The sequence below is a fragment of the Pelobates fuscus genome, chromosome 12 (genome assembly GCF_036172605.1).
Source record: "Pelobates fuscus isolate aPelFus1 chromosome 12, aPelFus1.pri, whole genome shotgun sequence".
Lineage (NCBI taxonomy): Eukaryota > Metazoa > Chordata > Amphibia > Anura > Pelobatidae > Pelobates > Pelobates fuscus.
The window spans coordinates 131,793,250-131,817,437 of NC_086328.1; the positions used below are offsets into that span (position 1 = coordinate 131,793,250).

At 39.1% G+C, this 24,188-nt stretch overlaps 1 pseudogene; it reads right to left on the reverse strand.

The window, feature by feature from the left end:
• Positions 1 to 23,797, reverse strand: part of LOC134578565 (uncharacterized) — a 54,744-nt pseudogene extending 30,947 nt beyond the window's left edge.
• Positions 23,798 to 24,188: the final 391 nt, after the last annotated feature.

Genomic DNA, 24,188 nt, shown 5'->3' on the forward strand with positions numbered 1-24,188 from the left:
ATTTATGCCAAACTTACCGTAATTTTCTTTTCCTGGCTATTTCTCATGGCAGCATCAGGGTTCCCGCCCATTTTTTATTTTCAGCTTTATAATTGGACTGTGGTGTAAGGGGAGGAGGGACTCTTTATACCTATCAGTCTAATTAATTAATCTAATTAATTCCTGTCCTGTGACTGCTAAGGGAGGAGCTACCCATAAGTGATGCTGCCATGAGAAATAGCCAGGAAAAGAAAATTACGGTAAGTTTGGCATAAATTTTCTCTATTTTAATCAATTTGGGACTTTCTGCTTTTGCTAACTACTCTTTATATTATATAAATATATATACACATTCTCTTCATATTGCTTTTCCTGGGTAATATTCCAAACTACCTCTACATTTAGACCTAGCTCAGCACCTCCAATTATTGAAACTCTTTGCAACACCGTATTAGGTTCACTAGTTAATGTGTCTATATTCTATGTGAGGGTTTAGTCTGGGATATCCTACTTAGGTTTCAAAAGTTGGTTCTATTTTAATCAATTAAATGTTTTTGTTTTTCTTTTTTTTTGCACATTATTTTGATTATTTTGTGACTTATCTATCCATATAGGAATCTAATAACGTTTTTGTGTTTACCTACTAAGGCACTAAGCCTAATACTGGATTAGCAATTTTAATAAGGGTAATAGGATTAGTATTGGTCGTGCAGATTGCAAGCCCGCACAATTTATCTTATTAGATTCTGCTACCTATATGACTTAAAAGAACACCATATCATTAAGAATACGAAATAGTTTTCCTAACGCTATAATGTTCCTCTGCCTATTTCTTTAGGTCCCATCCCCATCCAACCATTGAAGGGTTAAAAAACGTTTTAACACTTACCTTACACTTACCTTACACTTACCTTGGTGCTAGATCAGTCTCTTTCTCCAGTGTCGTCATGACAATGGGATGCTTTAAAAAAGGAAATAAAAGTAAGTAAAAGTCAGTAGGTTGTACAGTGTTCGTTAAATCTATTTGAATAAAAAATGCATTGTATAAGTCATGAGAATAAAACATAGCTATTATGTACAAAAAAAAATATCATGTCTCGGAATTTGGCAAACTAGCCCTCGCCCCTTTCCATAACTCAAAATGCTCCAATATGTAAAAAAGGATTAGCTAACGTATCGTCCCCAAAAATGACTCCAGAATTTGCAAGACATCTTCATTGTGTGCAAATGCACAAGCCACGATAGAATAAAGCCTGAAAACTTTTTTCATAAAATAACATTTTATAAAGATGACTCAGATGACCTATATATATCCTATTCTTGAGCCCGATAATAACGATTCTGATTTATCCTGTTGTTTATAACATTACTGTAAATGTGATTTGTAGTAAGAGAACTATATTCTTTTTTCTCCATTCTTCAATGAGCATCCTTTGGAACAAGACGTACATAGGTATATGTGAACTGAATAGGTACATTGTTCTGTCACCACTATAGCCAGTGACTCAGCCTCACGCTTAACCCTTCTTTATGTTATATACAATAAACCAAAAGATGTATCAGTGTGACTCCAGTGACCAGCTAGATGCTATTGAGAATCTAATAAAAGTTGTGTACGTCACACTTTTCATGAATATTATCATTTCATTTAAAAATCAAATATGAAGTTAAAATTAGATACTATGTAACATGGAGTTTGAAACTTTATACTGATGGCATTTTACAATTATTATTATATTATAACTACATAACTATTATTTGGTAACTTTTAGCAAGTCAGTTGGCACCAGTTCACAGCAAGCTGTCAATCCAATTAGAATTGGTTTTATACTTACCTGACCCTTTAAGGCACCTGCAATCACACCTATGTGCACCTACATGCTAGAGCAAGGTTCAATATGCCATTTGCTATATCAATTTTTGAAAGCTTTAGGCATTAAACATTGGCTGAGAATATCACTTAGCAATATTTGCAAATTATTTCATGGTTTTATGTGAAACCATGCCAGGGGACTGCAAGCACCATAACAACTTTATGATACTGCAGTGATTATGCTACTTGAGCTGGCAAATTATTCCAACTTTTCGGTTATGCCCTAAATTTTGCAAATCTTTTTTTACAACACCGAAATTCGCTGTGTAGGGAATCAACGCCTTGTGAATTTGATGCTCACAAATCCAGTGAGGCAAAGTTTCCTATTTAAAGGTTCAGTAGATGTTTTTGTCATGATCAGATGGTAAGACCATCAATCTGATCTGCCCAATCAAACAGCAGGGCATGAGCCTACTACACACAACTAACACAATTAATGATGTTATAGGGAGACATGAATTTTACACATACAATATCTTTGTTTCCCTTGGTCCATGTTGGTGGTATCTAGCATATTCTAGCACTTAGTATCATCCAAAATATTCCTTAAAATGAGAAGTGTTGGGAATTTAAAGAGAACTCAAAGGGAATTTCAAATTTAAGGTTAAAAATGTTGAACTATAAGGATAACGGACTTAGAGAATGTTTGCTGTATGGCTAAATCTTAAATTTGAAATTAACATAGAACTCACTCTGCATTAATGACAATTCTCAGTTTAGTAAATAGCCCTTCATGAGTTTGTAGGTAAAGGGGCTTCTGGTGATAACCATTCACTTTTTATAAGCAGACTCTTACCTCTTTGCAATGATTGCACATGCAGAATGGCTCGGGGGGGCTGTGGGAATGAGGGATGCGATGTGAATACAATCACAGAGATTCCCTGTCATTTGTTTCACATCATGGAAACATCACTTGTGCACCAAAACAAATATCCATAGAATGTGACTTTGTGTGGAAGAGTAAATCTTAAAAGCAATATACAGTTGTTTGGTTATATAAGAGATGCAGCAAGGTCCCAGACAGGGCAGTAAAAACAGTAGGGCATACTAAAGAAAAGGCTGTGAAATGCATGGGTAGGCCTTTTTTGTCCTTAATGTATGGGTTGACATTATTCTTTTAAAGAGCAGTAGAGTATCAGACACGTATTCCTGGCTCTATAGTGCTGGAATGCAGCATTAGGTCCCTGACGCCCCTAGCTTCGGAGATAAAAGGTGTTTTTACTCACCTTTTCTCCCACGCCGTGCCGATCTCGCCACAGCGGGCCCCACCTGGCTCCGCCTCTATGGCTAAGGTGATCAATTTTGATAATCTCATCTAATACAAAGCTTTTCCAAAGGAAAGTATTGATAGGCTATTGCGCATGCGCGGCAAAACGCTGCACTATGCCAATCAGCATCTCTTCATAGAGCTGCATTGAATCGATGCATCACTATGGGGAATGTCGGAGACGCTGAACTCCAGTGCTGCACACTGGGCCAAACTGACACTGGAAGCACCTCTAGTGGCCGTCTGAGTGACGGCCAATAGAGCTGTTACTAAGCAACAATGTAAACACTGCCTTTTCTCTGAAAAGGCAATGTTACAGTGCTAAGGCTGCAGGGACAGGCTATAGACACCAGAGCCACCACATTAAGTTGGGGTGGTTCTGGTGACTATAGTGTCCTTTTTAAGGCATGGGTGGGCTTTTAGTTTTTAGTTTGTCCTTTTATCAAAATATATATATATTTTTTTTTCTCAGGCAAATTTTATATTTATTATTAAAATTGTGTTAGTAAAAAAACTGGTTGTTTTAACCATCAATTAGTCAAGTGTTGATTTGTTAAAAGAGTATAACTGAGAGTTAAGATATAATTGCACGGTTACATGGGGGAATTCTATTACCCATCTTTTATGCACCATATTCCGTGTATTAATACACTTCACTGTTTGTGTCTGGACGTCCTGACACTTTCACTGGCTCAAATATGTGATATAGAATAGTAAAATGATTCTCAGGAAAGCTGCCAGCATCCAGCTGTCACCCATTGCCAAAGTGATGACCTTAAAGAAATACGAAATGTACAACGGCTAGTGATACTGATGCCATAAAATGAGGTTTAATAAAAATTTAGGATTTTGTTTAAAGCAATAAAAGTTTGGGAAGAGGAAAAATAAATTTGGTCAATATTGTTACCTTCCAATAAGCCCTGCTTTCCACACATTGGAATTTTTGAAAGTTAATACAGAGTAGAATAAAAGTGCAATACATCACGATATTAAAATCAAAAAGCATTGAAATGGTGAACTTTTCATTGCACAACTTATATCTCTTACCTATGTTGATAGAAGCATTCACATCTCCTTTTCATGACACTCAATACACTTTTAATAGGATATGTTACAAATAATAAAACGCATTTGTTGTACCAACAGTCAACAGTAATCCGGTGTTGGATTAAGAGACTATTGGGCTGATGTTTAGAATGCTGACAATTATGATGGGAATCTTTGTGATAGAAAACACTATAAACCGCACACCTCCCGGGTGTCTTGAATCTGGTAAAGGTAGTGCTGGTAGGACACTTGCATTATACATTTAAAAGAATACGCATACCCTGTCATTCTCTTCCATCTCTCAACCCCATCTATCTGTCCATCGTACAAGCCCCACAGTCCTCATCTCTTCTCTCTCTCTCCATATCTCACTAATCACAAAATCGAAATCCTTTCGCCTCTGTACTCATGTGTCCACTCCTCTGAAGTGGACATTGTAAGTGTAGCAGAAAGGGGACATGCTAGGACACGCTTCATTGCCTTATGATGACAGGAGAATGTTGGGCTGTTAGAGAGATATACGTATCAAGAATATTTGCACAAATTCAGTTTTACATGAAAATTTTATAATTTGCCAGTCCACACAAGTTTTCTTCCTCTACATCCCAACCAAATGCCCTTAGTCAGGTATATGAGCATATAAGCACATACGGAGGCATGGGCCTGGACCTCCAAAGCATTAGGCCCTATATTAATCTGGCCTATTCAGTCAATTTATGACAGTGGCACCAGAGTCTGGGATCTATCACTTTAGTTTATAAACTATTTGTTCTCTGTTTTTTTTTTCATTTTTACATTTTAAACATACGTGTAAGATTTTTTTGTAAAATGCTTAAAAATGTTTCTGTGTGCACTGAGCTATACTTGTAATACGTATAAAGATTGGTAATTCCTGGAGTCAGCACCATCAATTTTAAATAATGAATGTCACAAGATTGCCCCAAAAAGAAAGTCTTTCTAAAAATCAATAACCTTAAATGACTAGCCACTGCGTAGCTCTCTAGAAAAAAATAATTGTACATCTTAAACGTTGAATCTCTTTACTTAAAATACTCAAGGCTGTAGACCTGAGTGACTTGTATACGAAACAGAAAGACTGTCTTTTGATAGTGTAGTTAGTTATACAATAGGTAATCTAGCTATTATCAGACACAAAGCAAGAATTTTATCTGAAATTCCTCTTTTCCAAATAAGGTCACAAACAATGGAAAAAATGACTAACATACAACAAAAATTCTGTGCTTGATTTTGGACATGACTTCATTTCATACCAAGAATATTTTGGTCTGAAAATGTACCTGTTTTGACTGGAAGGGACAAATAATTATCTCTTAAGTTCTTTACGAGACTGTCAGTGATTTTGTCCAAACAACGAGTATGAAATGTTTATATTCTTTAAATAATAGGAACTGTATAGTCTACTATCAAAGTACAAATATGCTCCTCCACTGTCTGTGGTATGTACATCAGCTTCTGCTCAGCCCAGGCTTATTTTAGTAAGTATTGCGTATACTAACATTAGTGTAATAAAAAGTCAGTGTAAACATTGATTAATTTTCTTCACAAAGAGGACAGGACACCAACTTTTTATGATGTTGCCTTTTTTCATAAACGCAAATATAGAGCTAACCTGAAGTGGTTCTGTTACCCACACAGAGTAATAAAATATAAGTGGAGCACTGAAATACCTGTACAAATGTATATACGATATATGTAGATGGAACCGTAATTACAATGTCCTGTAAATGATAAACAACCAAATCATAGTGCAGACATATGTAATAGAATATAAAATAGAGCAAAAGCACTATAAATTTAAACTCACAAATATAGAGCAAAGAGGTCACCTGACTCTAGTGGTAAACGCCTTGGGATCTTTAAGAGGGGATCCACTACCCTTTCTTTATCTCCTCCTGATTTCCTTCACTCCCAATGGTTAGGTAGAGATGCAGACAGGAAGATATCCAAATAATCAGGAAGTAATTTATTAAATAAAATAAAAATAATAATGAAAATAACATAAAAGATTCCACTGAATCAAAATAGCATAAAATAAGTCCTTCAAATAAATCCAAAACGCGTTTCGCCAATGACCGGCTTCCTCAGTTCACACAGTGTTTCTCTTTTTTCCCTTGGTTCACACAGTGGTTCTGTTACCCCGTTGATGACATCGCAGCTTGGGGTGCTTTGGCCCGGAGATGCAACAAAGGTGAGTTATACTTACCTGATGCTGTTTCTGGCAGACACAGCCGTCTGTGATCTTCAGCTCCGCGTCCTTGATTAGTCGAAAGTCCACATCATTGCTGTAGCAGAACATGTACAGAACAGAAGTTTATGGAGCATCCTGCCATCATTTGTGACACCTGACGAAAATGGAAAGTGACAAAATTTGACAGCAGTAGTAAGGCATCCCCCAAGTAGCTTATTATGGTGGATGTTGGTAACAGAAAAATAGAAAGTACCTGGAGCACAAAAATGTAGGGAAAGTAGTGCCACCTCCCTCTTTTTGCCAACGGGACCAGGTTCACATGCACACACACACAAACATACATGCCGCTGGTCTAATGGGGCAGAGAGGCATTTTTTGTTTTGTACCAGGGTGCAAGTGGGTAATGGGAATCAGCCAAACTGCCCTATTTATAGCAGGAGTGCATCTCCCATAACACTCAGCCAGCTCTGCTGGAATGGTGTTGCATTTCTGCCACGGTAGGGAAGAAGTTATTTTTTTGTTTTTGGTATTTTCAGATGATTTTGAACAAACTGAATTTTCTTTCCAGGTAAAGTCTAGATATCAGTTCATTTTGTTCATATCCAGAGACTGAAATATGATTTAAGCTTTGTAGAGAGGAACATGGCACCTGTTCTAAAGGACAAGAAAGAGTAACAATGTCTTGCAGAGCTACATGACACACAAGGCAAGTACGGCACTCACAGTTTTTGAAAGATCCTGTCTTTCCAGAATCATTTAATACACTCCAGATAAATGGACTAGTGTGAAGGAACACACATCACACTCAGGAAAGACCAACATTTTATTCACCAGGGTATCATACCTGGCAAATACGAACACAATGATTCCGCTGTATAAGACCTTAGTCATCTTAATGTATTTTTTTTGCTGGGTATAACGTGCTAGTCAATATATAGTGCATAAACGTATGGACATTCTAGCTACACGGTAATGTCTATTTTTTTCAATCTATCGGGCCACTGCATAGTCCCAGATAGTACTAAGAGATAGATGCGTAGATTATAAAAAAAAATAAAAAATTAATAGATAAGGCTAAGCGATGTATTTAATAAAAAGTCATTTATGGGGAGTTGGCTTTTTTGCTGTGAAGTTGGAGGCAAATAAAATAATTTTGGCTACTTTGTTTATTATGGTCTAATTGTGGTTCTACACAACTCACTGAATAAAACACATAAAACACGTGCTGTACATGCAAATCATTTTTTACACATTGAAAATATGTTGCTTGTATTCACACAGATTGATTGTCTTCTACAGAGATAACAACCTTCAAGTTTTTTCTCACCCTTCGTTGTTATGCTGAGAGCCTTTGGAAAGTTTGCAAAGAGAAACAGTGAGATACGGTAAATATATTTTTAATGCCACTCCACTCAAATGTGTGTCCTGGCAGGAGGAATAGGTTGTTTCTCTACAAATACACAAATTACTAGACCTACAAAGAGAAACTACGTTTCATCAAAATGAAATCACTGTAACATAAATTAATCAGAAGGTGTTACCATTATGTTGGCAACTTTCCTGTGTTTATTGAGAGGAGGTATGCAGCTGTGGCAAATACACACTCACCTCCACTACATCTGGTTGAGGTGGCAGCCGACCCCATGCTGCCGTGCTCATCTCGTCTTAACTATCAGAGAGCATTTGTAATTGCCTATATATATATATATATTGTTTCCCCAAACATCCTGATTAACAGCATTTTTAAAATGTATTATAAAACTTTCTCCACCCCGCTACCCAACATTCCTATTAAGAAAATATTTTCACTGCCTTTTTTTCAGCCCTTAAAGCTGAAACATTTAACTACATAGAATGGCGTCAAACCAAACACATTGGGCATCTAGAGTACCAAGCTTGAAAGGTGTGAGTTATTACCAATCATATGCAAATTATACTGTCTCAATGGTCAACTGTACATCACTATCTCAATGGTTAGAATGGCTTCTGTAATGAAGATGTTCAGTGTTCTTCACTGTCCACTACCTAGACCAACGTTCAGCACTCCAGATGTTTTGGACTACATCTCCCTTTAAAATATCAGAAAAAGGAAAAAAAGGTGAATTTCATTACTTAAACTGGCATGTATCTCTATCCAAATAACACACAACTGAAAAATATGATGCAATTGGTACTAAATTGTTGAGTTGTGCGTAGAGTGTTGCCATGGTAGCCGGTAGCAACGCTTGGACGGCCGCGCAGCGTGCAAGTCTTGGAGAGAGAAGAGCAGCTGGGAAGTGGAGACGCAGTGTGCAGGGCCCCTTCTGCGGTGTACAGGGACCCGGGGGCCTGCAGGTGCACATATATATAGCAAAAATTGCTATATATATGTGCACATAGGGAATGTGGGGACCGGGACTCCCTGTGCAATCTGGGCCCCCCAGGCTCGCCAGACCCATGACAACCATTGACACCATCCTATGTAGTTAATCAGTTTAGCTTTAAGGGCTGAAAAAAAGCTGTAGAAACATTTTCTCAATAGGAATGTTGGATAGGGGTGATGATGCCAATTTTAAGTGATGAAATAAAATTGATGTTTTAGATTAGTGGTGATTTCCACATTTTTTTAATTTTCAGATATTGCAAAGTGATGGGCTTAACCATCTTATTTGTGAGGAAAATTTTTTAATACTGTAGGGTCGGGGTAGGCAGCCATCAACACTCCAGATGTTCTGGACCACATTTCCCCTCATGCTTTGCCAGCATGTCAGGACTCCAGAAAGAAACCTATATACAGAAGAAGTATACACTGAAGACGATGACCTTCTCTACCTATCTTGTGTACGTTGGCGTGGTCGCTATGCTGAGTTTAAAGGGGTGTAACACATGTAAATATACATGACACGGTTTTAAAACCATGATGATGGCTAGATTTATGAAGGCTGGTGCACACATATGAAGCAGATTTGGAAAAATTGTTCCATTCAACTAAATTAAACATTTTGTTCCAGGTTGACTATCCAAGCTTGCCTTTTTCAAAATGCTAATTCTCTTCAACACTCTGCTTTTACTTAATGCCACCTCTGATTGCTGCTCATGTACCAGCTTTTTAAACACTGGAAACTAGATATTTTCACTTGCAACTTTTCAATTTAGTAATAAGGACAGAGATACAAAGGCAAATGATCCAGCCGTCATAACTGAGAGATGAAAAAATGAACGTCAAGAATAACAGAAATAGTCCTTGTGGTTTTTCTCATTGTTTTTTTCTCCTTATCTAATCATTGAACACATGCATGTGGTAAATTAAGTTTCATACCTAGTTAGATGTGTTAGAAATATATCAGGTAGATGAATTTTATTGGTCTTCTGCCTGTTCTACGGTAGATGATTAAAGTCTCTCCTGAAAGAAGAAAGCCATGCCTGTTACTTTCCTTTGATCATTGTATATTTGTTAAACTGTAGCGTATTGTAATACTTTGGCTGCTCCATTATGCCAATCGGTGAAATGGCTTTTTAAAATGCTTGGTGGCACATTTGCAGGTCCCTACCCAGAAAATAAGAAATAAATGCTTTAGAAAAGAGTAGGCAACTTTAGGCAAACCAGGTTTTATGGACTACATCTCCTGTAATGTTTTTATAGCCATGATGCTGTGACAGTATCAGCGGAGATCATGACCATGGAGTTCCAAAGGTTGCATACCATTGCTTTAGAAGCTACGTGTTAGGGTTCTAGAGTAGCTAGCTGAGGGCTGTGTTCTCATGTAAACTTAAAGGGAGCTTTATGCAATGTAAACACTCACTGCTCAGGTTTTTCTAACCTGCTAGGAAGAGCTCCAATATAAATATCACTTGTTTTTTAGTAAATCAGTTCATGCTATGCATTAACAATGGTCGGTTATACTTTGCAAGTAGGTGTCAGAGTGTGTGTAAGTGGTAGAAAGTTGGGAGGTTTTTTTTTATGTGGTGGTAGCGGTAGAATATTGATATTGAGTGAGAATGTGGAATCACAGAAAACCTTTGTGAGGAACCATAGGGTAAGCAGACTCCGTTTTCACAGACCTTAATTGTGGGATTGGAGCTTCAAGGCTGCTCTGTTTTGACTTGTGTTTTATTAAGGTAGGTCTCAACTTTGTCTCGTCCTTGTGATCGCTAATGGCCGAGTTGTTTCTCTGTGACTCACTCTCTAAAGCTTTAGTGAAGTCATTGAGTTTTTTTATAATAAAATATAAAATAAAACATTTCATAGTCATCTTTGCTACCATAGTCATAGTGACTCTTCAAAGAGTACATAGAAACAGTTCTTGTTTGTTGCATAGTGGAAAGCTGGGAATTTCTTTACAAATCACAGGAAATGATTGGTTGCGGGAATTCCATTTTCATCAATAACTCTTACTAAAGGCTTGAGAATTATGATGGAATTCCAAAATGGCCACAAGTAGTAATTCCAGCCACACTTGGACTATATCATGTGTGAATGGAAATACCATAAGCCTATTTGCTTTATTGTTTTAAAACAGATTTATAGAAAGAACATTTTCAGGTGACAGTGCCACTTTAAATTATAGGTAGCAATAAATCTGTGGTTTTAAACTGCTATAGCTGTGGGCCTCTGGTCAGGATAACCATCAGTGCTTCACCGACCAGGTTAACAGAGGCATGAAAATAAATTGCTCTTGTACGTCAAGAACAAACAAGCCTAGAATTGAATCAAGTGGCATACAAGAAGGTGTCTGCGCTCATACACAAATGTTATTCATAGTTCACTAGGTATCTAGAAGCATTTGGACAGATCCCTTCCTTTTAAGCTCATATCTTGAGACTTCCTCTCTTGCTCTTTGACAGAACAATCACTGCTGCTTGTACTCGTTACATGGTGTACTTTTGTTTTCCCATAGTTTCTTTGTTTATTTTATTCTAAATGTCAATTCTGAGGAAGTTGTTCAGTTCGATGTTCAGACGAATACCTTTAGAAATACACTCACTTGACATATTAATAGGTCCATAGCTTGTTAAACCTATCGGTTGCTTGTTAGGAATGTCTGAGCTACGGAGATCATCAAATGTTAGCCATGTTCAGTATATTTCCTTATGAGTGACATTCTGTAAAAGATTCACAATGGTTTTAAGAACTTTGACAGAGCTCGAGGTCATTGTATCAAAATGAGAATGTTGCTGCCCCTGTGCCATTTAGAAATATTTACAGTACTACCTGTTAGTCATTAGTTAACAACTGAGCACATTCTAAAATAAAAATAACAAAATAACAGATCAGAGTATTAAGTGTATGCTTATATATATATATTGTTTTGCGTATTTATGTTTTAAAGAGTTTAACAGGCTTGGTGATATTTGGATTTATATTTGGTAAACCTTGCACAGCTGTAGATTGTCCCAATATTTTAAAGTAGGAAGTATGGATGTAGGTAGGTTGTTTTCTCAATGCCTTTCCTCATATTTTGGGTATATGACTAGACTAGCAGACAAGAGTGGACGAGGAATGATAATAGGAAGACAGTTAATGTCACATTGAGCCTTAGTTGTATAGTTGGCACTTACGTAAATTAAAAATCATCTGGACTGAATGGTTGGGTGGAAATTGCTGAAGCTTGGTCAATGCCCACTTCCATCTCACTTTTGTATTTTGTGATTGATGTTGCACACTGAACAATGTATTTGTTAATACAGATTGCCATGGATAGATGTAGGCTTTTTTTTTTTATAACAAGAAATCAAAGCACAGTCAACAGTAAGTTATTACAGAATCATGCAAGCAGAGACCAGTAACCTGAAATCAATCAATGGTAGCCCATGTTACAAACAAGAGCCATTTGTTGGTAATCAATCTTAGTCTGTGGTACAAGCAGTGGTCAATAGCTGAGAATTAATCAGTCATAGCCTGTGGGACAAGTCAGAGCAAGATGCCTTATTTTGGAAGGCATTAACATTGCACTCCTACCCAGAGATTATTGTAATGCCAATCAGACTCTACAAATGCGAACTAAATGTCAGTATGGAGGTATGCATTTCGATAGACATAAGTAAACATGCTAAACAGATATAAGTCAATGAGTAATTACTCTACAGAGATCTGTATGCCATTCATTCACTTGAAATGTAAACAAAAACAGCACAGTTAATATAAAAGACATAGATTAACATGGCACTTGACCACAACCTGATGGGAAACACGTGTTTATTTTAGAAAATGTTTTTTTAGAGAAATTGGGCAAATTTCTATTGGAAACAGATTTGAACATCTTCTAACTTTCATAATAAGTGTCAATTATTTAATCACTGGGCACGAGTACTTTAAAATATATCTTTGTCTCTTTTATCTATCTTCTGTTTGTCTGTTAGTCTGTCCAGTTCGCTATAATATTAATACTAATTCAAAGCTGCTGATTTCCTTTGGAAAATTCGCTTTACCTTTAAAATTCGATGTCTATCAACTACAAACAGCCTTGTTCATCTGCTGCACTAAATCCGTCTTTCTACCTGAACATTTGTCACCTTGACAGAATGACTAAACAGTGCAGAAAAACTGTAGAAGTGATGAAATACGGCTTTCTATACCTCATTTATCCCACTAGAAACGGAAAAGAAAAAAAAAATAAGATAGAGAGAGAGAGAGAAATAAAAAAAGTGGCTGAATTACTGCACAAGCACGACATGTGCAGGATACCTCTTAATCTTTCGAACATTCATGAGCAACAGATTAGCAAGATGTAGCTTCTGGCATTGTGATATAGGATGATATATAGCCATTTACTCGTATCGCTGAAGCTTATTAAAGTCTCTTTTGTTCATTGTGCGATCTGATATTGGCGTCACACACAAGCATAGGACATCTATATCTCTGTTCAATGATTTAGCTGTGACTCGTCATAGATAAAAATGTACTCAATTGTCCCCTGGCCAGCTACTCAATAACAACAGGTATTGTATCTAAAGTGCTGTAATTTATCAATGCAGGTAGTTCATAATACTACGGTGATTCTTATTGCTGAGAGAGCTCTGACATTTTTTGAAAAGGATGCAGATAAACAGCATATTTATCACATATTATATATTTTTTATATAAAGTGTATGTATTTAGTTATTCATAAAAAGGCATTAGAACGTGCCATATGCACCAAGAACAAAGCTTTGATCACAAAACATAACAAATCTAAATGAACATAGCTCACAACCTGATGTGAAACCACTACTCTCATGATGCTCAGCTGTGACGAGATAAGTTCTCTTCTAGGGTAAACAAAAAGCTTGACAGTATATTCTGTCATGCTCAAGTCACCTCCCACTTTAACAAGTTGTCACCAGTCTTTTACTCCATTTTTGTTAAGAGCAATGAGATGTCCTAGCCTGGATTCATGTCACATTCAGTCTCTTTAATTCAATGCCCCTTTCATCCATCCTTACCTCTCAGAGGGTATCTGACTCTCCATCTGTAACGATGCTATTATTTATGTTACACTTGCCCACATCATATTTTCTCCCCATTCTAACCAACAATCATATTCACTTTCTCACTCTTTAATCTCCTATACATATACCATCCTACTCCCCCTAGCCATCTTATTCCTTTCTCTCACAGTCATCACTTTTCATCCCCCTTTTTCAAAGTCATCCATCATGTTCTCCTACCTCATAAAGCTATTGTGTCCCTTTACCCCCCTTCCTTATTAGCCAATATGCATTTTTCTCCACCCTTCATTCCATCCCCAATAAGAAGTCATCATGATATCAATTAGAGTGCTGCACATAGCTCATTTGTTTATCTGGGTTTCCTTATTGTAGCCCCTGCTGACAGAGGGTACTCTCAGATTTCAAAATATACCTAGGATTCCTTGGTACCATTAGGGATGCAGCCTTGCTGGTACTTTTACTGCTGGTACGGTCAATGCCATCACCGTGCTTTAAACCCTGCACTTGATGGCATAGACCAGGTGTAGGCAACCTTTGGCACTTCAGATATTTTGAAGTACATATCCCATAATGCATTTACAACTATAATGCCAACAAAGCATCAGGGGACATCTAGTCCACAACATCTGGAGTGCCAAGGTTGCCTATCCCTGTCATAGACCATAATGTGGTTCTTTAGTGGTTAATCTACCATTATCCTTCATTCTTCTTTAACATTGTGACTAGAGATGTTGCGAACATAAAATTTTCCGTTCGCGAACGGCAAACGCGAACCGGGCGAACCGCCATAGACTTTAATAGGCAGGCGAATTTTAAAACCCACCGGGACTCTTTCTGGCCACAATGGTGATGGAAAAGTTGTTTCAAGGGGACTAACACCTGGACTGTGGCATGCTGGAGGGGGATCCATGGCAAAACTCCCATGGAAAGATACATAGTTGATGCAGAGTCTGGTTTTAATCCATAAAGGGCATAAATCACCTAACATTCCTAAATTGTTTGGAATAACGTGCTTTAAAACATCAGGTATGATGTTGTATCGATCAGGTAGTGTAAGGGTTACGCCCGCTTCATAGTGACAGACCAAACTCCCCGTTTAACGCACCGCAAACAACCGCAAACAGTCCATTTGCACAACCGCAAACTCCCCATTTGCACAAGGTTGGATACCAAGCTAGCCATGTCCCGTTCCTTGTCCTCACTGATGTCATTGAAGGTCTCTTCCTCCACCCAGCCACGTACAACACCAAGGGTCCCCGAAAGGTGACAATAAGCCCCCTGGGATGCCTGCTGTGTTTGGTCTCCTCCTCAAAGCCACCTTCCTCCTCTGACTCCTCTTCTTCAGACTCCTCTCTCTGCGTTGCCTCTCTCTGGCTTATTATAAGGTGTGTTAAGTAGTACTATTCCTATCGGTTTAATCCCTGTTACGTCCCCTATCAGGGGACGTGTAAATGACATCGATTTTAGGAAACAGGAGATGGAAAAAGATGCTTGGTTGGTCCTCCAACTTCAAATTTGGGGCACTGCGCGTGCAATCTAATGTGCCACCAGATAGGAGTGGTGTGTTAAGTAGTACTATTCTTATCAGTTTAATCCCTGTTACATCCCCCTCATCAGGCCTTTTTTAGTCGAATGTATCGCCCACTGTCAGTCCCTTCGGGATCCATCCCTCATTAATCTAATAAAGGTGAGGTAATCTAGACTTTTTTGACCTAGGCGACTTCTCTTCTCAGTGACAATACCTCCTGCTGCACTGAAGGTCCTTTCTGACAGGACACTTGAAGCGGGGCAGGCCAGAAGTTCTATCGCAAATTGGGATAGCTCAGGCCACAGGTCAAGCCTGCACACCCAGTAGTCAAGGGGTTCATCGCTCCTCAGAGTATCGATATTTGCAGTTAAGGCGAGGTAGTCTGCTACCTGTCGGTCGAGTCGTTCTCAGAGGGTGGATCCCGAAGGGCTGTGGCGATGCGTAGGACTTAAAAAGCTCTGCATGTCCTCCATCAACAACACGTCTGTAAAGCGTCCTGTCCTTGCCGGCGTGGTCGTGGGAGGAGGAGGATTACTTTCACCTCTTCCCCTGTTAGATTCCCGTTGTGCTGTGACATCACCCTTATACGCTGTGTAAAGCATACTTTTTAATTTATTTTGGAACTGCTGCATCCTTTCCAACTTGCGGTAATTCACTAACATTTCAGGCACTTTCTGCTTATACTGGGGGTCTACTAGCGTGGACACCCAGTACAGGTCGTTCTCCTTCAGCCTTTTTATACGAGGGTCCCTCAGCAGGCACGACAGCATGAAAGACCCCATTTGCACAAGGTTGGATGCTGAGCTACTCATGTCCCGTTCCTCGTTCTCAGTAATCTCACTGAAGGTATGTTCTTCACCCCAGCCACGTACAACACCACGGGTACCAGATAGGTGTCAATGAGCACCCTGGGATGCCTGTTGTGGTTGGTCTTCCTCCTCCTCCTCAAAGCCACATTCCTCCTCTGACTCCTCTTCCTCACAATCCTCTTCCAGCGTTGCCGCAGGTCCAGCAAGCGATGCTGATAAGGCTGTTTCTGGTGGTGATAGTGACCACAACTCTTCCTCTTCCTCTTCACGCTCATCTACGGCCTGATCCAGCACTCTTCGCAGGGCACGCTCCAGGAAGAAAACAAATGGTATGATGTCGCTGTAAGCCTGGGTACTTATGCACAAAGCGTTGTACGATCAGATTACACACATGTGCCATGCACGGCACATGTGTCAACTTGCCCAAATTCAATGCCGCCAACAAATTTCTTCCGTTGTCACAAACCACTTTGCCGATCTCCAGTTGGTGCGGAGTCAGCCACTGATCCACCTGTGTGTTCAGGGCGGACAGGAGTGCTGGTCCGGTGTAACTCTCTGCTTTCAGGCAAGTCAACCCCAAGATGGCATGACACTGCTGTATCCGGGATGTGGAATAGTACCTGGGGAGCTGGGGGGGTGTCGTTGATGTGGAGCAAGACGCAGCAGCAGAAGAGGACTCAGCTGAGGAGGTTATGGAAGAGGGTGGAGTAGGAGGAGTAGAGGAGGTGGCAGCAGGCCTGCCTGCAAGTCGTAGTGGTGTCACCAACTCCTCTGCAGAGCCATGCATTCCATGCTTGGCAGCCGTCAGCAGGTTTACCCAATGCACAGTGTAGGTGATATACCTGCCCTGACCATGCTTTGCAGACCAGGTATCAGTGGTCAGATGGACCCTTGCCCCAACACTGTGTGCCAGACATGCCATTACTTCCTTTTGCACAATCGAGTACAGGTTGGGGATTGCCTTTTGTGCAAAGAAATTTCGTCCGGGTACCTTCCACTGCGGTGTCCCAATAGCTAAACATTTTTGAAACGCCTCAGACTCCACCAGCTTGTATGGTAAAAGCTGGCGGGCTAAGAGTTCAGACAAGCCAGCTGTCAGATGCCGGGCAAGGGGGTGACTTTGTGACATTGGCTTCTTACGCTCAAACATGTCCTTGACAGACACCTGACTGTGGGCAGATGAGCAGGAACTGCTCAAGGCGAGAGACGGAGGACAGCAGTGGTTGACGTGGCTGAAGATGCTGGACCAGGAGTAGGATGGCAGCTATGAGTTTGTGTGCTGCTTGTACTCATGTGTTGATCCCATAGGTGTTTGTGATTTGCGATCATGTGCCTTCGCAAAGCAGTTGTACCTAGGTGGGTGTTGGACTTCCCACGACTCAGTTTCTTTTGGCACAGGTTGCAAATGGCATCGCTGTTGTCAGAGGCAGACACACAAAATAAATGCCACACTGCTGAGCTCTGCAATGATGGCATTCTGGTGGTGGCAACAGCATGCGTTGATTGTCGTGCTGTCTGGCTGACCCCGGGTGCCGATGCATGCTGTCTGACTGTGCCACTAGCTCCTTGCGACGACCTCCCCCTGCTTCCAACTCGTCTCCTCCTCCTCCTCTCTGTCTCCCCATCTGAACATTCCCCCTATTCTTCTCTTCTAGCGGGCACCCACGTGACATCCACTGATGCATCGTCATCATCAACCGCTTCACTTGTATCTGACAACTCAGCAAAGGAAGCAGCAGCAGGTACAACATCATCATCACACCGTACGTCCATGTGTGTAATGCTGCCTGACTGAGACATATCCCTGTTATCTACATCCTCTGGCAATAATGGTTGCGCAGCACTCATTTCTTCCAACTGATGTGTAAATAACTCATCTGACAGATCAAGTGAAGCGGCTGTGGTGCTAGTGTTGGTGGTGGCGGCAGACAGGCGAGTGGTAACTTGAGAGGTGAAGCTAAGCTGGAGGAGGATGGTGCGTCAAGGTTCCGAGCGGAAGCTGTAGAAGATTGGGTGTCCTGTGTTAGCCAGTCAACTATGTCCTCAGAACTTTTCGAGTTCAGGGTACGTGGCCTCTGAACACTGGGCATTATTCTAGGGCCAAAGGGAATCACAGCACCACGACCACGACAGCCCCTGCGGGGTGGCCTGCCTCTGCCTGTCATTTTTTTTTTCGATTAGTGGTACTATGCGTGCAAGCTACTGTGACAACAGATATGAGTGGCACTGTGCACTGGCAGAAGTTGGCAGAGTAGACGCTGTAGGCCTGACAACATTTTTTTTTTTAAATGTACACTACTGTTACACCAGATATGAGTTGCATTGGTGTGACACTGTGCCCTGGCAGGCCCTTAAACGCACACGTGTGAAGGAAACTGACTGCTATTATATTACAGTCAAAAAAGTTTTTTGTTTTTTAAATGTACACTACTGTTACACCAGATATGAGTTGCACTGGTGTGACACTGTGCCCTGGCAGGCCCTTAAACGCCACGTGTGAAGGAAACTGACTGCTATTATTTCACAGTCAAATTTCTATTTTTTTTTAATGTACACTACTGTTACACCAGATATGAGTTGCACTGGGTGACACTGTGCCCTGGCAGGCCGTGAAACGCACACGTGTGAAGGAAACTGACTGATATTATATTACAGTAAAAAAAGTTATATTTTTTTTAAATGCAAGCTATTGTGACACCAGATATGAGTGGTGGCACTGGGCAAGTGGGCACAGCAGAGATCAGATGAGTCCTTCAGGAATGTAGTGGACACTGAATACACTAGCCTAGCTATCGATTTCCCTATTAAATCAGCAGCAGCTACACTGTCCCTCCTCTCACTAAGAATGCAGCTTCCAAATGAATCTAAAATGGATGCTGTCCAGGAGGTGGGAGGGTTTGGGAGGGAGGGTCTGCTGCTGATTGGCTGGAATGTGTCTGCTGACTGTGAGGTACAGGGTCAAAGTTTACTCAATGATGATGAATAGGGGGCGGACCGAACATCTCATATGTTCGCCCGTCCATGGCGAATGCGAACAAGCTATGTTTGCGAGGAACTATTCGCCAGCGAACTATTCGGAACATCTCTAATTGTGACATTCCTATTTCTCAAACCTCCTTTCCTAGCAAATTAGATTATATCTAAACCTTCTTCCCAAAACGACCACCATGTCCCTCTCCTTCCTCCATGCTTAAGTTGTCATTATCTTCATGTTCCTCTCTATCCAGTAAGATAGTATATCCACTTTCTATTCTTCTTAATCAAACATCCTCCCCACTTCCTTCCTTACTTCTTGTTCTGTTGGCCATCATGATTCATTTCTTCAATTCTTTATTGATCACAACGCCCATGTCACTCCCTCTTGAATTAGTAATCACATCTCTTCCATCCCATAATCAGCACTAAATTATATTAATGTAAATAAATAATTTGGTATTTTCTATAAGCACATATTGATTCTAAATTTCCAGTGTAATGGGGTTTAAAAGATAAAATAATTTACAGTAATATAATCTTCACAATATTCCATAATTACATTCATCCTTCCACATAACTATCTATGATACAGGGAACAATTAAAAAATGGTAACAAGAAAATGTATAAACGATTCACAATCTCCACTCTGCTAAAAAAAGGCCTATAATTTTTATATATATTTATTATGGTTTCAGTCACGTCAACCTGCGGCCACTAGGTCAACAGCCTTTATTATTTCAAAAGCTACACTAGTAAGTAACTGACATGCTCAATATTCCAGGGAATTGGCAAGACAGTAAGAAAAGATTGTTTTCTGTGAGATGGGTTACATAGGTAATTTAATATTATATATTGACATTTTATAAGCTATTTGGCTACTCTGACAAGGTTACTTTGTGCACAGTAGCCAGTGTACAGAATAGTTAGGGCCAATATACGCCTACACAAGGGTAATGTGCTAATGTAACAGAGATTGACAAATGAGATTATTATGTGTTGTCAATTGCAAAAAGATAAGTACCTCTAACTTTCCTGTAAGTACCTATTCATTGGTGTCAGATTGTGTTGCATAATTACACAAAAGATAATGGCAAAAGCATTCTATGCATTGTAAAAATGGGTAACTAGGAGAATTTAGAATAAAAGTAAATCTTAAATGTTAGATGACATAGCTGGAGGAGGAGAGGAAGATATTCACTGACTAGTAGACATCTGCAATTCGTTTTGTTCCGAATGTACATTCGTACAAATGTCATGCTATTCGGACATTCGGATGCTTATGAATGTCCGAAGTGCTGAATTATGTAGCGCTGAAGTTCCAAGGTGACGAAGTTCGGTAGTTCGGAAGTGTCGAAGCTCCAAAGTGATTTGGATTTCTGAAAAGTGGCAAAACAAGGGAGAGGGAGGGAAAATTGCATGAATGATTACAGTAATCTTGTCCAATAAACTAATTCCTTTTGTGCAATGACTTCAAATCCTGTACGTGTCACATCGCGGCTGCCAGCGGACTCTGAAGGACGTGCGAGGAAGCTGTGCATCAAGAGCATAGTAAGAACTTTGCTCCCTCGCAATCTGGCATGGGATGTTTGTCCCATGAAGTCTTGCGCAGTCTCTACTGCATATGACTGCATCGGGCAAACATTATTATATAGGATATATAAAGTAGACATGTGCAATTAATTTCGTTCCAAATGTACATTCATACGGCTTTCATGTCATTCGGACATTCGGATGCTTACGAATGTCTGAAGTGCCGAAGTGGCGATGTTTGGCACTTCCGAAGTGCTAAACCAATCCGAATGCCATCGATCCGAATTGCTGAAGCAGACACATTTTTTTACTTACCCGAATTTCAGAACCAAACCGATTTTTTTCACCTATGCACATCCCTACTGGCAAGTCTCTTTTATGGCAATAAATGTAAGAATTTGCATAATTGACATCGGCATCTCAAGGTTATATTTAATGTATGGCATTGCATATCACACCAGGAATTGTAGTTAATGCAAAATAAATAGCATTTTTATTTAAAAAAAAAAAATGAAAATAATGTTAATTATTATGAAGACAGAATGTGTTTTACCATTTATAGTTGATTTATTTTTGTTATTTTTTAAGTATTTGTCTCTTTTTGCATGCACAAATGTTTGAAAAACTGTTTAATAAAACAACAAAATATGTTGTTTTTTGCCCTTTAAAACTATAATGCTTTTTCTGTTACCAATAGCTGTTTACTGATTAAACAGAACAAATGAAAATGTATCGCAATGAAAGCTGCATCCTTACATTATTCTATATAAGTTGAGTGGACGTGAATTACAAATCACCTTATTGTTTCACAGATATTGAAGGGGGCTGTTGTGGAAAGCTGTGACTCATCCTCTGCTGTAGCAAGAAATGCAAAATTAAAGAAAATAAATAACACAGTAAATAAGACAGTAAGGACATTAACTGAAGCAACGAGGCAGAAATACGCGAGACCACTGTTATTTCCAATGGATGTAAGTGTATCTTTCTCTGTTACATGGGGAAAAATAAACAATTATTAAGCTTTTACATTTTTAAATCATGGAGAGAAATTGCATGCCATTATGTGATTTAAAAAAATATCATATTTGATCTAAAGGAGTTCATTTTCCTAAGGGGCAAATAGCATTGCTGTTGGGTTGGGCAGTGAATGATTGTATGTAGAATTGGACCCTCTTTGTGTATTACTTGTAGCTAATCTCTCCCTAATTAATCCAAACTTCTTCATGTTCTTCCATTCTGCACAGATGCTGTGCGACATTCCAGTGACATTGTTGATGGTGGACACTGCCATATTGCATATTTTTATTCCAGTACTTGACTGTGTCATTCTCAAGGTACTCACCAGCTACATCATTCGAGTGATTCATTTTATCCACAGAATTTCCGTACATTCTAACATTGGAAATTATGAAGCTTCCCAAATATAAACTCGGCCTATCCTGAGACATCTTATGGTTTTGTTACCTGAGATTGCATTTTATTGTCCCTAGTGTTATTTATTTATTGGACTTTGTATTGTATGACTATTCTGACCTCCTCATTTTTAGACCTTGGTATGCCTTGACATTCTGTAGTCTCTCTGTAATCCTCGACCTTGGCATGTTCCTAACTTTTCCTCACTTGCTGGCAGATGTATTAGTCCCACCTGAGCACCACATGGAATCCAGGTTTTTGCCACTGTTGGAGGGTCCTCGTGGAGGTCACATGATCAGAAAAAGAGAGGCTTCCCCACATAGAATTTGAGATGAATGTGACATCACATTAGGTATGTCTAATTGAACAATTAAATACTTGTATCTTGTTTTATTGTCAATGGCGGTATATGTAAGACTTTGTTTCACATTAAAATGATGACTTGATAAAGTCCACAACATTTGGCTGAAACATTGTCATGGCATTCCGCTTCCTATTATTGTCTGCACTTTAAGAAAATCTGTATGCCCAGACTCTACTTATTTTATTCACGTGATTACCTGGACATTCCCTTTCCCAGTGGCCTGGAGCACCAGTTGGTTATTGGATAAATGTGTGCAGACTCTATTTGGTATTTCTCTTGTACTCTGTAAACTAGTCCTAAATTCTGCATGTTGGGTTCTCCTTCAATCCTAACATATACCTTCTTCACTTCCATTAGCTTCCTGGGAATGTGAATCCTCTTCCATTCCTTAAAATGTAAATTGCGTCAAGGCATTCTGCCATACCAATAATATTATAATACTTTGTGATCCGTATGCGGTCCTTATCTCCCTATTATAGTTTAATTCACTCCAGTAATACTTTCTCCTGATTATTTTATGAATTTGGCCAGGGTTGCCACTCGAAACACACTTTCCTGGATCATTATGACTATTGGCAGTATCTAATATCATGTAGAATTTATATCCTGCTTGGTTTATTAACTGATATACTACCTGCAGCATTAGCCTTGTATAAACTACAGGACAGCACTATCCATATACTGCCCATCATATTGTCATTTGTGATATGTGTTCTGGGAAACGTGCTAGATATGGTATCCATATATTTGACTCGTTCTGCTTTCTCTTTAGCATTCTATCTCTTTACTCCTATACTAAATCCTTCTCAACATTCTCTCAATCCTTCCCAATACTACATTTACTGTTGTGTTCTATTTATCCCTTCATATACCATTTTTCATCAACATGTTATCTATACCTTCCTACAGTAATTCTACATCAGCATTCATTCTTGCCTGTCTTACATCTTTCTCAGAATTATTTCCATTCTCTGCCGTACCACATCGTCCTTATTTTATTTGCAGCGTTTTTATATATTTTCTCCTAGATTCTATGCATTTCTGTACATTGCTCTAAAAAGATGGTTTAGTATAAACATTATTGATAAAAGATCAAACTAAGACTTAACATGACCCTCATTTAACCGGCATAAAATAAAATTAAACTTTACAAATGCTTTTTTAATGTTATAGTTTGTTCACAAATGTAGATAAAGCAACCTATGCCGTAATAGCTAAATTTTTTCCAAAGTTTGAAATGCTGACACTTTAAATTTAACAGTGGTCACAGACACAAAAACAACAATTAAGTATTTATTAATGGTTGAATGAATTTATTCGTACATCTATTTAGTCATTTATTGAAGATGCCCCAGCATACTTACCCAGACGTCCTGTTTCTTTGTTGACCTCATGCCGACTTGGCTTTGTGACATAGTCTCATTGCGGATGCTGGCCTAATTGTATATTATGTGCTGTTCCTCTGTTTTCTCTCCAATGCTCTGAAACTGAATTATGATGTCAGCTAACCTACTTGATCTGCAACAATTCGCTATTGAGATACGTGAAAAGGTTTTAATTTTCTTGACTATTTATCTCTCTACTTTTAATCTCATTTGACCAAACATACATATATATTTTTTTACATATAAATAAAACGCTGTTACTTTTACAGGTTAGTAATAAAGAAAACAGCACAGAATAGATGCACATTAATCTGTACTTTAATACGGCATCCTAGCTTGTCGAATGTATCACACAGAACGGTCTGCTTTACCTTGTTGCAGAGAGAGTACACATTAAATA